We start from the raw sequence: 7,741 nt of genomic DNA, 5'->3' as shown, positions 1-7,741 counted from the left end.
TTTGCTTTATTTATTTTTTTGATGGGACTAGGTATTGAACCCACTGCCTTGGCAATGAGCTACATGTCTAGCTGTGTAGGACATTTTTGTTATTTTTGAGACAAAGTCTTGCTAAATTACTAAGTTTCCCAGGCTAGGCTCAAACATGAGATCCTCCTGCCTCAACCTCCCAAAGTGCTGAGATAACAGGTGTGCACCACAATGTCTGGCTTTTGCTCTTGATTACTATCAAAGTTCTGTAGATTTCAGCTGTAAACAACATTAGTCTGTTTTGCAAGCTATTCCTGCTTGGTGTTTGTCTCCCTTTGGGTGTCTTTAACTTTGCTCTCTGGACTTACATAAACACAGTAGTTCATGTGACTAGTGCTAATTGAGTAATTTGATCATATAGCTACATTCATTTTAATTTGTAGGATACTATCAAAAGAGATCTGACTCCAAGTTTGTTTCCATTTGAATTCTATTCCTAGCCCTGCAACATCAAACCGATGTAGGCTGAAGCAAATCACCAAACTTGAATCTTCAAGTCTCAATGTCCTCATCTCTAAAGTGAGAACAGTAAAACTCCACAAAGCATGATCACCATCAACTAAAATAGTGAAAGAAAACCTACTAGATACATTTGAGCTATCACTCAGCAGTAGTCAGGAAATTATTTTTAAAAGATCAAATCAAACTATATTTCCAGACACCTTTGCACAGGAGAAAAAAAACACATATTTTTATAAGATTAAAAAGTACTGTTATTTTTTCTCAAATTTTATTAAACTAAAAGATGATAAATATTAAAATTAAGAGTGCTCATTCTTCAAAAGGAAACTGTGGAGCTGATTTGGGTTGCTCATTCTGCCTGAGTCTACACCTTGCAAAATTACTGTCATTTAAATTTTCTTCCCATTGTTCTTTGACTACTCAGGATATTTATCTTCTTTTCTCAGAGCCACCTGATATTTAATTTTAAGCTTTTGCTTCTAAAAGAAGAGGGCTCCTCTCCTTGTTCTTAGAAAAGAGTTTGCAGGTGGTGATGATGATTTTCATTCTCTGATCATCAGACTGTGTAATGTTCTTCTAAAGGAAGCATTCCTATAACTTTAATGCAGTGGAAGTATTTATCTGTTTTGTAGATGTTCTCACACAGTACTCGCATATTACCAATGACGAAAGCAAATGAATGTGTAGCTTTTTTGCTGTGTTGAACCTGGTGTGGTGATGCACTCTATAATCTTAGCTACCCAGCAGACTGAGGCAAGAGGATTTTCAGTTCCAGATCTGGGAGACCTAGCAAGATCCTGTCTCAAAATTTAAAAAAGAAAGGAAAAGGTAAAAGGTATAGCACCATCATAGTGTTTGCCTAGCAGGATTGAGTTGCTTGGTTCAATCCCCAGTACTGAGAGGGGAAGAAAAACCTGGGTTGCTATTTCTGGTTAGTATCTGGATAGATCTCTCCTTACCTTAGTGCCCAGCAGCAGGCAGAAGCCAGGCAAGTGCTCCTGGAAGATACCAACCCCGATGAAAAAGTGCTGGTGACGTCAGCAGTCCCGCCTGTGGTCTGAGTCCATGGCCTAAGGATGCTGGGTTGACCAGTCTCTGCAATCTTCAGAGCATGCCTCTCAGTTCAGATTCAGCACCAGAAGAGATGACAGCTCCCTCTTCACAGGGACCCCAGGGCCAGTCCCTGGTTCCTCACAGCTTCTCTTCATTTGTAAAGGCACTTGCAGCTAAGAGTTTGCCTTAAATCTCAGAGGAGACTTTGGACTTGGAATTTTCAGCAATGCTGAAACTGTTGGGACTTCGGCAACTCTTAGAGATGGAGTCTTTGGGTGCCCAGGGGTGGAATGTTATGTTTTGTTTAGATGTCCCCCCAAAAAGCCTGGTCATAGGTGGAGCTTCTTCAGAGGCTGCTGAATCTAGAGTGATTCTGGTATTAATGGCATGTGATTACTAAATCAGTCCACTGATTGGTTTGGCCCATCCATAAACTCAATAGCCTAGATAGAGTATAAAAGGGGCAGAAAGAAGCTGCTAAGACTTGCTTTGCTACTTTCTTCCCACCATGAACTGTTCTCCTCTGTGATGTCTGTCAGCTGAGCCATCCAACCATGGACTGAAACCTGTACAAACTGTGAGCCAATTAAACATTTTCTTCTTTATTTTTTGTTTTGTTTTTGAGACAGGGTCTCACTACATAGTTGAGACTGGACTTAAACTCACTGTGTAGACTCACTGTGTAGACAGGCTGGCCTCAAACTTGCAGCAATCCTCCTACCTCAGCCTCCCGAGTGCTGGGGTTACAGGTTTGTGCCACCATGATGCCAAGCCAACCTTTCCTTCTTTTAAAAAAAACCTTCAGCCTGTCCTCTACACCCCTGGACATCTCTGCACCTACCACACCACTCCTTTTTCCCTAGGTTGAACCAGGCTGGGCAGCTTGTGGTGTGTAGGAGCTCAACATGAAGCACCCAAGCCTGTGAAAAGACCCCAAAGTGGTTGCTGATAAGTGTGCCACTTCCCTGAGCTAGGGCTTTTGTTGCTGTTAGAGCTTGCCTTCTGGATGTCACTTCTTGAGACCTTTTAAAAGAATTTCAGTGGGGCATGGTGGCACATATCTGTAATTCCAGCATTCAGGAGGCTGAAGCAGGAGGGCCTCCGAGAGCTACAGGTCATCCTGAGCTACATAGAGAGTTCAAGACCAGCCTGGACTATGTAACGAGACCTTCTCTTAAAAACAAACTAACACCTTCATTGTGTAGCCCTACCTGACTTTAAATTAATGTTTGTCATAGTTGGCACTTGAACAGCAGTTTTTAAAATTTTGTTTGGTTTGTTTTTGTTTATTTCCAGCACTAGGGACTAAGCCTAGGGCCTTAGTCATGGTCCAAGCATTCTACCACTGAATTGAACTATGGTGTGTGTGTGGGTGTATGTGATGAGGATTGAACTCAGGCCTTCACACTGAGCTACATACAGTCCCTTTTAAATTTTTGACTTGAGACAGGATCTAGCTAAGTTGGCCAGATTGGCCTGAAATGTGGGATCCTCCTGCCTCAGTTGCCCAAACAACTGGGATTATAGAAATGGGTCATGGTACCCTATATATATATTTATATATATATATATGTATATATATACATATATATTTATATATATGTATATATATATTTATAAGCAGTGTGTGTGCATGTATACACACACACACACACACACACACTGCTTATTTAATGCCAATCACAACTTTTTTTTTTTCTATTCCCAGGTATTAGCATTGCTGAATGTGCATAACTCAAAAGAATATATCAGACGCCATAGTAATGTTATAACTTACAAAGTGACCACCCACTCCCCAATCCATCCCTGTCTTTCTCTTAGAGTAAATGAATAAGCAGTATTTGTCAACAATGACCACCCTCTGCCAAAAAAATCGTCCCTGTTATTGCCATCCATTCATTTATTTACAAGTCAGAAAGGTCTTCAGGGAGGCAAAATGGTTTGTTTCATATCACATGAGCATGGAATATTGGGACTTAAACTCACAACTGACTTTCTCCGAAGTGAGTCCCACATGGGACATGTGCTTCTTCAGCTGCAATGTCTTGAGTGATTTAGCTCCGTGATGTGGTGTCGGCAGTCATTACCATCCTCCCACTCAATAATTCCATTTGTGTAAATTTATCCTGACGGGGGAGAAAAACCTAGAGAAAGCAGCTAACAGACGTGCAAAACTCATCACAGAGGTGTTCATTAAAAATTAATCATAAAGATATTCCCTCCAGCATTATTTGTGAGATAAGAAAAATGAAGAATGAATTTCCATGTACTTAAATAAATATGAAACATTTATAGTTAGCTGTTTGAGTAAAAAAATTCCACCATAAATGTATTCAAAGCCTTACAATTATAGAAGTGCTGAGTGAGTAACACATTGGAATATTATCAAACTGTAGAAAGTGCATTATGAACAGAGTTTTTTAAATGATCATGTTTATGAGTAAAGTATGAAGTAAGAGTAGCAAATACATTATGATGTAACCACACTTTCTGCATGAATGATGCAGAAGTATTTAAACATTGTTGGATATGTGCCTAATAATAGTGATTGGATAAATGAGTGAAAAAGACCAAGATAAAAGGTAATGTCTAACTTGTTTTTCCTGCTCTTCAAATTTTTCTATAGTGAGATGTATTGGTTTCATGGAGGAACAAATCTAGTTTTTAATGATGTTATATCTAGAGTGTTTGCTTGCTCGTAAATAATAATTTCAGATCTTATCTCACAGCTCTGTAAGTGATCTGTCATTCTCACTGAGAGATGAAGTAGTTGGGGCCTAAAATTTTCTTCTTACCTGCAATGATATAGGGGGAAAGGGCAGAATTTGGGTCTTCTGATTCCAAGTCTTTTGACCTTGTTTGTCGGATTACTCATCCATCACTATCCAGGGATGTGAACAGGTCCCCAGAACGAGGTACCCGTGGGTGAAAAGAACAAGTAAGAGAGACAAAAAAAGCAAGAGAAGCAGAAGTCTGGGATCAGGAGGTATACAGCCTCTTGGACTGCAGCCTTCAAATACCAAATTCAGATACCTTTTATTGAGGGAGAACCAAGTATGTAGCTAGGACAAACAGGCAGATACCAAACATTCCAGTGAGGATAATTAAAGGATCACCCAAGACATGCCTATAATCCCAGCACCCAAGAGGCTGAGACAGGAGGATTGTAAACTCAAGGTTAAACAAATCATTGTGTCCTTAGTGCATTCTAATCAAAGGATGTCCTTCTTCACACTTGTTTGACCTTGTACTGGGCTGTTGACCTGATGATCCATAGGATCTTTACCTTACATTCTGTCTTAGTCACTTTTTTGTTCCTGAGACAAAGTATCCAACATTCACAATTTACAGGAGGAGCTGTCTTTTTGGCTCATGGGTTTAGCGTGTTCGGTCCATATTCAGCTGTTTCCAAGCCAAGAAAGGCAGGGAAGAAAGTTCCGGCAGAGGAAAGCTGCTCAGGTCATGGTGGTTAGGAAACAGAGAGAGAGGGGAGAAGGGGATAAGAATATGCCCTTCCAGACCACACCCCTAGTGACCCATCTTCAACTAGGCCCCATTTAACAGCAAGTAGGCTACTGAACTCATAACTGGATGAATCCACTGATGTGTATAACACCCTCATGATTCAATGACCTTTCACATACACCAGAATTTGGGGTAACATTTCAGATCTAAACCATAACTCATCCTCTTTTCCAGTGTACAGAGAGCTATCTTAGGTGGATGTTGGCCATCACATGTAACGTTGTTTCCCCAGTCACTCTAACTCTCATCTGCCTGTTTTATTTTCTTCTTTTGTCATTTTCATCATATTACCTTGTTGGGCCATTTTGCCATGTCAACTGCTTGTTGACAATTTGTCACATGTTCAGAAATGGTTTTATTCATTCATCTGCTTGCTTGTGTTATATTCTACCTATGTAGATATAAGTTCTGGGAGGACAGACCCTACACTGACTTGTGCTCATCTGTGTGTGCTAAACCCAGGCCAGAGTTGAACCCAGAACCAGAATTAAATCAATGCGATATTACTGATGGAGTTGAATGAACCAAAGTGTCTGCATGATTATAAAGATAGGATGAACTCTTTTCCTACAACACCCCTACTACTATTTTCCTTCTCCCCATCAACATCTGCAGGAAGTAAAGTACAAGAACAGTCGTTCTCAACTGGGGTGATTTTGTTACCCCAGGGGATATTTGGCAATGTCTAGGGACATTTTTTTTGTTGTCACAGCTTGGGCATGCCACTGGTGTCTAGTGGGTAGAGTGCAGGAAGGCTGGTAATCATCACACAATGCACAGGACAGCATACCCATCCCTGCCCTGAGGAATACCCACATAATCCTTCGTGTTGATAGTGCCAAGACTGAGAAATCCTATACCAGAGAGACTGAGTTAGGTTAGTTTGTTCTTCGTTTTTGTTTTGGGTGCAGTTCTTGCAAGAAAAAGGTTGCAAGAGCAGCACAAAAACTCCTAGATGATTTTCATCCACGTTCTCCAATGGATAACACTAGACTGCACAGCTTTATCATTTTCTGTCTCTATATGTGTAATTCTGTCAGTGGGTCAATCCATGGATGAACTCACAGCTGAATGGATTATTAGGAGTAGCATCAACTTGAATGAGTGTGTTACGGAGTATATCCTTGGTAACTGTATGATGTCCCTAGTGCCTTCCTCTCTGGCTGTCTCTCTTTCTCTCACTTCCTTTCTCTCTCTCTCTCCCTCTCTCTCTCTCTCTCTCATCCCCCACCAGGGACCCTTCCCTCTACTACATGCTCCCCATCATGCTTCTACTTTGTCACAGAGTCAAAAGCCATGAAGCCAAGTGACCATGGACTGAACCCTCTGAAACTGTGAATCCAAGTAAACATTTCCTGACTTAAGTTTTTTTTCTCTAGGTATTATATCACAGCGACAGAAAACTGACTAACACAATATATAGCTATTTTTTTCTTCCTGAACCGTTCAAGACTAAATTGCAGACATGACATGCCTTTATTCACTGCTTGCTTCCTAGAAGCATTTTTCTTACATAAACATAGTACCATGGTCAAAATCAAGATGGTCTATTATTTGACCCAAATACCTTGTTCATGTTTTATATATTATCCTGGTAATATGTTAAGCAATTGCTTTAGGGCTATTTAGCACTCTGAACACCTCTTGCATTATGGATGAATTTGGGCCACTGTCTCTGACCCATGCTGATGTCATCTGATAAGAATGAAGGCTTTGCTTCTCCTCCCGCAGCGAGACACTGACACTGAATTCCTGAAATTCACTCCCTTGCTAGGTCAGCTATGGCTGGGCTCTCAGTCTATGAGATAGCTGACTCTGAGCCTGGCTATTGTTGCAGGAATTTGCTGCAATAAGTACAGGGTTAAACTTCCTGGCTTCCATTCAGAATGTCATACTCTTCCTCAGCACCAGGCACATCCCTGAGAAATGGGGAACTTGAGAATGACGCCTTGTATCTCGAACTACGTCACCAAAATTGAGCATTTTTCACCCAGCATTAACCTGAAAACTAATAGAAGTCCTTGGAAAGGCTCCTCAGGGTAAGTGCTTGCTGACGATAGTGTCATTTCCCACTCCTTTTCTCCCTGCCTAGTTTCCATGACCTTTCGTGACAGTTTACATAAATTCTACCTGGCATCATGGAACGTTTTTCAATAGAAATGTTAATACATGGACATTCTTTGCCAGATGTTAGAAATTCGTTAACTATTACAGGTCTAATAGGGCGTAAAGTCTCAAGATTTGTAGGGTACTCGTTTGCTCCATCCTTTTGCAATGTTTACATGATTCCCTCCTACATCCTAAGAGGCAGGACCTCTGACAGGCAGATTCCAGATGCCACGTGAGTGCGGGGTGTTACAGGTGAGCCGTCACTGACACCAAAGCTCGAAGAGTAACAAATGAGCAATCCTGGATGGCTCATCACAACAGCTCAAGAGTCTAGAAGCCCCAAATCAAGATAGTGAACACAGTGGTTCATTTTGGAGGTGCCAAAGGAGAATTTTTTCTGTTCCTCTCCTGGTGGCTCCTGGTGACTTGTCAAGTATCTTGGCTGGTGGACACATCACTTCAATCTCCACCCCATCTTCACAGGCCTTTCTTCTGTCTAAGTGTCCCTTCCTTTCCCTCCCTGGCCCTCCCCTTCCCTCCCCTTCCCTTCCCCTCCCCCTCT

The sequence above is a fragment of the Chinchilla lanigera genome, unplaced genomic scaffold, assembly GCF_000276665.1.
Source record: "Chinchilla lanigera isolate Chin_1 unplaced genomic scaffold, ChiLan1.0 scaffold00121, whole genome shotgun sequence".
Lineage (NCBI taxonomy): Eukaryota > Metazoa > Chordata > Mammalia > Rodentia > Chinchillidae > Chinchilla > Chinchilla lanigera.
Note: the sequence above shows the minus strand (reverse complement) of the source record.